This window comes from Triticum aestivum, chromosome 7B, assembly GCF_018294505.1.
Source record: "Triticum aestivum cultivar Chinese Spring chromosome 7B, IWGSC CS RefSeq v2.1, whole genome shotgun sequence".
In the NCBI taxonomy this organism is placed as follows: Eukaryota; Viridiplantae; Streptophyta; class Magnoliopsida; order Poales; family Poaceae; genus Triticum; species Triticum aestivum.
Window position 1 is genome coordinate 408,893,617 of NC_057813.1, and position 6,839 is coordinate 408,900,455.

Sequence of the window (6,839 nt, forward strand, 5' to 3'; positions counted from 1 at the left end):
CCACTTCGTGTCAGCGGGGCGGATGCCCATAATGATACTTTGGTCATACATGCATGTCGCCATGACCTACCATAAGAGGGACGAATTAATCTATCATTTGGTCAAACGACAACTGTTGTTGTCGATAAACTGCTTGGGCAAATAGATTGAACCATCATAAAAAATGCACGAGAGGGACCACAAAACCAGCACCTCTTGCATGCAGCCCAAAATGATGCACGTTGGGAAGGGGTGATGTGTGTTTTCAATATAGAATAATGTACAATTTAGATGTGGTGCCTACCTCTCGATACAAAAAACAACCATGATGGCAAGGTAGTTAAGGATGAGATACGCAGGGTACGATGTAGGTCGAACCCAACAACCCGAGCATGTGGGAGGTTATCCTAACAACGCATGAGTTCGAGCTTTGGTTGAGCGACATGTGAAATTACCGTCCCTAACATGAACTAGGAGGAATCCATTCATGGCCAACACATACCGCTCGTTATTGGTCAAAGGGATGATATATATACACTCGGGGAGCCAATAGATATGCATGTCATCAGAAAAAACCGCACAAGGGAGACATGATTGATCAGAAGACCCCGTATACACTGCATGCGGCCCGAAAATATGTATGGGTACGGTGGTGTGTGATGTGTTTAAATCCTGAATGCACAACTTCGATGGGCCACAAACTACATTACAAACTAAACACCGTACCTGACTCCAAGCCTGGATCAATACGTACGATGTCGGTTTCCCAACTTCAAGGCAGTGGGTGGGGGGGGGATCGTCCCATGCATGCGCTCAAACTTTATTTGGTATAGCATGGCACACATCTATACCCCTATATAGTGTGTAAATAACTTTGAAAGTTGGTCGTTGGATGAAGCCAGTCCGACGGTACAGAAATGGCAAATATGGGCACTACTGGTCATTGGATATCATCTACATTCCACCAGATTCTGCCACGTGTACAATCTAGAAGACTCCATGGTTGAACTTTAGCATAATGCACAAACCTCAAAACACAAGCACTTATCCTTTGTTCTAGAATCTTCCATATCTTAGTTGCCCAAACTTTTTTTCCTAAATGAGTAGTCACTATTTGCTTTTTACTTTATGCTTTACAATGCACAATTCCATGTATCTAAAAATAGTTTATTATAAACTAATTGATTTTGAATGAGATGAACTATAAGAATTAAACGAACATCTACATCATGCATATATGACTCAAAGCTTACATGCTATAGTGTGGTATTTATACATATTTGGTTACCAAATCTCATGCGTGCACTGCACGTGTACCTTACTAGTATCAATAGGAAACCATCATCGTCAAACACTTCTCATTGTTGGATCAAAGGGATAGATTGTGTGGGGCCCCCTCATTGCCGGTAAAGGATAATATATATACCTCGGGGAGCCCACAAATATGTGCAGTGTCTATAAACCGCACAAGGGAGACATGCTCGATCAGAACACCCTATCCCCTATACCATGCATGCGACCTGAAAAAGGTTTATATAATCGCCATGACAGGTCACTAGAGAGTCAATCATTCTTTATTTTTTAGAGCAAAAACAAAATCAATAAAAACATAGTCTACAAATTAGCAAAACAAGGATCCCAAGGTTTATATAATCGCCATGACAGGTCACTATAGAGATATCATATATCTCTATAATGACCGTGTCATAGCGTTTAAATGAAGCTTGATATATGCAACTTCCCACGGGGTCACTCATCCTTGGACTACTCCAGCCCGAGCACGCTTAACTTGTGTGTTTTATTCGACTAGGCTAGCAGATGGGAAGCAGCCCCTTGCTGATAGGAATTTCCTCCTCGCCTTTAAAGCGTTTCACGCTGGCACCCTATGGGACCTACTCCCTCCTATCACGCACATTTGTTCTTTTAGAAACTATGTGATATTTACATGGTCGGTGTATCACTGCCTAGCCTTCAGTGAGCACTGACACTGGTAGTGAGAAAACGATGGGAGAAGAGGCGGGAAACCGATCAGAGAGGAGTGGCGGGAAATGGTAGCCTGTTTAGAAAATGTTGTAGAGAACAAAGCGTGAGCTAGCACGACGCATGCGCATAGTGCTTACCCATGTACTGCATGTGCTGTCGAAAGGGCTGAGGGTTGCCGCTCGATCTAGAAGCATCAAATGGTGCAGACGTACGATCCGTGGGGTTTAGGTTCTGGCCAATCAGAACACATGACTCAGATCACGCCCGCGGCACGGGGGAGGGGGGAATCGACCACGGTTTGGTAGGCACACGGCTTTCGTGAGTGAACCGTGTGCTATTTGATAACATTTCATGAGAAGAATCTCGGTTTTTAAATCCCCGTAAATCCAAAACTCACCAAAAATCGTGAAACTTGGCATGGTGTGACGACATGGCACACATATGTCGAGGAATTTTTTCGTTCATTTTGGCGCAAGTTTTATTACAAGCCCCTTACAAACCGGAGCTTCTCTCAAAGAAGCCTCGTGGTTCCTATAGGGAAACGTGTCCCCATTGTGGGTGAAACGATAATCGCTGCCTCTTTTCGCCTTGTACTTTCTTCTACGGGCAACATGGAATGACAGGATATCCGTGCTGAAATTTAAACTTATTCAGGGTTCGTTTGGCCTTTTTATACACTAATTGAGTTTCCTAGGCATTTCATGTCCATAATTAAAATATGAACTTCAAATACATGCTCCATTTCACCAAAATGGCTAGAAAAATTATACATGTGTCCTTGGGTGCATGTTTAGGTCCCATGCTAGGAATTGGAACGAATTACAACCGTACCGGCATCCTAGCTCGTCCTCGAACATTTGGAATCTCGTTTTTTAAATCCCCGTAAATCCTAAACTCACCAAAAAGTCATGAAAGTTGGCATGGTATCATGTCATGGCACATATACGTTGTTGTAAAAACATTGCTAATTTGGGCCAAGCCTTATTACAAAACCTCTTACAAACTGGAGCTTCTCTCAAAGAAGCCTCGTGGTCCCGATAGGGAAACATGTCCCCCTTGTGGGCGAAACATAATCACTGCCTCTTTTCTCCTTATATTTTCTTCTACGGGAAACATCGAACGACAGGATATTCGTGCTAAATTTAAACTTATTCAGGGTTCGTTTGGCCTTTTTATACACTAATTGAGTTTCCTAGGCATTTAATGTCCATAATTCAAATCTGAACTTGAAATACATGCTCCAGTTCACCAAAATGGCTAGAAATATTATACATGTGTCCTTAAGTGCATGTTTAGGTCCCGTGCCGGGAATGGGAACAAATTACAACCGTACCGGTGTCCTGGCTCGTCCTCAAAAATTGGGAATCTTGGTTTTTAAATCCCCGTAAATCCTAAACTCATCCGAAAGTCATGAAAGTTGGCATGGTGTCACGTCATCGCACATATATGTCATGGTAAAGACATTGTTCGACCAAGCTTTATTAAAAACCTCTTACAAACTGGAGTTTCTCTCAAACAAGCCTCGTGGTTCTGATAGGGAAATGTGTTCCCCTTGTGGCGAAACGTAATCACTGCCTCTTTTCACCTTGTATTTTCTTCTACGGGCAACATGGAACGACATGATATCCATGCTGAAATTTAAACTTATTCAGGGTTGGTTTGGCCTTTTATACACTAATTAAGTTTCCTGGGCATTTAATGTCCATAATTCAAATCTGAACCACAAATACATGCTCAACCTAGTTCACCAAAACGGCTAGAAAAATTATACATGTGTCCTTGGGTGCATGTTTAGGTCCCATGCCAGGAATGGGAAGGAATTACAACCGTACCGGTGTCCTGGCTCGTCCTAAAACATTTGGAATCTCGGTTTTTAAATCCCCGTAAATCCAAAACTCACAAGAAAGTCATCAAAGGTGGCATGATGTCACGCCATGGCACATATATGTCATGGTAAAAACATTGCCAATTTGGGCCAAGCTTTATTACAAACCTCTTACAAACTAGAGCCAGTCGCGAGAACCCTCGTGGTTTTGATAGGGAAACGTGTCCCCTTGTGCGCCAATCGATAACCGCTCCCTCTTCTAGCCTCGTATTTTCTTCTACACGCAACACGGAAGAACAGGGGATTCGCGCTAAACTTTGAAATTATTCAGGGTTCGTTTAACTTTTTTTTGATTAATTGAGTTTTCGAGCCACTGAATGTTCATAATTCAAATCCGAACTACGAATCCATGCTCTAGTGCACCAAAATGGTTAGAAAAAAGGTACATGTGTCCTTGGGGTGCATGTTTAGGTCCCATGGAATGAATGGGAATGAATTCAACCGTATCGCCGTCCTGGCTTGGCCACAAACATTGCGAATCTTGGTTTTTAAATCTCTGTAAATCCAAAACTCACTAGGAAATCATGGAACTTGGCATGGTGTCACTACATGGTACATATAATTGTCCAAAATGGGGGAAGCTATATTACAAGCCTCTTACAAAATGAAGCTTCTCGCAATGCTTGTGGTTCCGGTAGGGAAACATGCCCCTTTGTGGGCAAAACCATAATTGATGCCTCTTCTCGCCCTGAACTTTGTTTTCTATAGGGAACATAGAATAATAGGAGTGTCATGCTGAAATTTGAAATTGTTCTAGCTTTGTTTGGCCATTGTATATATTAATTAAGTTTTCTAGGCATTTAATGTAGTCCATAATTCTAATTTGAACTACAAGCACATGCTCCAGTGAAGCAAAATGGGTGGGAAATCATACATGTGTCATTGGCTGCATGTTTAGGCCTGATTGAGGAATAGGAATGAATTACAAACTTCTCATCGTCCTGAAACATTGAGAATCTCGGTTTTTAAATCCCAGTAAATCAAAAACTCACCCAAAAACGTGAAACTTGGCATGGTTTCATGACATGGCACATATATGCCGTGGTATTAAAATTCTCCTATTTGAGACAAGGCGCACACATTAATAGCCAACGAAGTCCTTTTTGAAACAAATAGCTAACTCGTTAATGTCGCAAACGGCTGTATTATATGAACCGTGTCAAAATTTAACCATACTTGGTGGCGTGCGTGCAACTAATTGATTAGACGGGACGAGCGCGAGAAGTCCACCATGCAGGCTCGATGGGACGCGTGCGAGCAGTCCGCCGTGAATGCTCGACGGGACACGTGCGAGCAGCAAGGCCACCCATGCTCACCGGGAAGCGAGCTCTTTGACCTCCCTGCACCAGCTGCCGCCCGCCTGGCTCAGAACTTCTCCATTATGGGTTAATTAAAGCACCTGGACAGAGGATGTTTGCTTGTGATCCCATGGCAGCATTTGCTTTGTTTGTGTTTTCAACTCATATCACGGCCTAATTTAAATTGCCACAGAGGGCAACGGATAATACGATGACAAATAAAATGGGAACGACGACAAATTTACAATGGCATAGATAGTAATTGTCTTACATATTCTGGATAATCTAAAATGCCACATGCGGCAAAGCCCAGAAGACATGGGGGCAAGAGAAGAAGGAAATCACGGACAACGATCTAGGTCACTAATGTCTCTACTCGTCGATTGATCGCCGGGCGACGACTACCTCTAGCCCCTTCTTCAATTCCTCGCGACTTTTCTTGAAAGCAGCCACAGATTCCTCCACCTCCGGCTCGTGCTCGATATGAAGCTTCCTTAAGTCACCCATCAGTTCTTTGATGACCGCTGTTAGCGTCATCCTCGAAGCACTACTCTGCTCATGCAGCATCCTTTAGCCGGGGGCCTCCTCCTCCTTCTCGGTGAGTGCCTTGAGGAGCTTATCATTGTCACCCATGAGTTGCTCGACGAGGCCGGTCGCCTTGTCAATTGAGGCATCGCTGATCTCGAGCAGCTTCATCAAGCCGTCGACCAACTCTTGCTGCTTAATGAGGCCAGAGAGAATGTCGTTGTCGCCAGCCTAGGACTTCAACAGGGCGAGCTCGTCGCGATCGCCGGCGTGGCGAGTGTACTTGTGAGATCCCTCGCGTGCCCGTGAGAGCTCGTTCGAGGGCTCCGCGGCACGCCGGGACATCTCTTTTGCGGCTGCCGCTTCGCGGCGGGACATCTTTAGTGCTTTCGCGACCTTGGTCTTTGCTGCCTGGTTATATGCCACCCAAAACTCCTCCTACACGTCATGGCAGAACGACTTGACAGGAAAGACCAGTTTTGTGGGTGATGAGGACGGGAACTATGAACTAATTTTTGAATTGGTAGTTTTTATAGCCTGGTACTATGTGTGAACACATATTTTTTAGGATCAAGTGTGAACACATATTAGTTGGATAGGTGTGAATAGATTTGCAATTACTTATTGCGTCGTAATCTGGAATGTGACGAGAAACAATGTCAAAATATATTGATGGTTTTGGGCCTACAAAGCCCAGTCTGTTGTTTTGGCTCATCGCAAATAGTTCTTTTGGATCAACCATATGCCACGCATCGGAAGCCCGAAACATGGTCCCGCATTCTCGGATGTATGTGTATGTGTCTGCTCACTATCACACACGGTCAAGATATCACTATCGTGTCCTCTGGATGCGCTATCACGCCTCCCATGGGGTGCCAGAAGGTTGACCACATGGTTGCTCTCCGTTGAGGCGGCCGTGGCGCGCTCTGCTCCTCGTTGAGGCGGCTGCGGCGCTCTTTGCTCGCGTCTGTCTGCGCGTTTTGCTCGCTATTGAGGCGGCCGCAGCGCGCTCCGCTCTGGCGTCCCTGCGCGCTTTGGTCACTGTTGAGGCAAATTTACAATGGCAACAGTTAATAATGGTCTTACATATTCAGAATAATTTAAAATGCCATATGTGGCAAGGCCCAGAACACTCACGACCTACATATGTATACAATTATAATAAAATA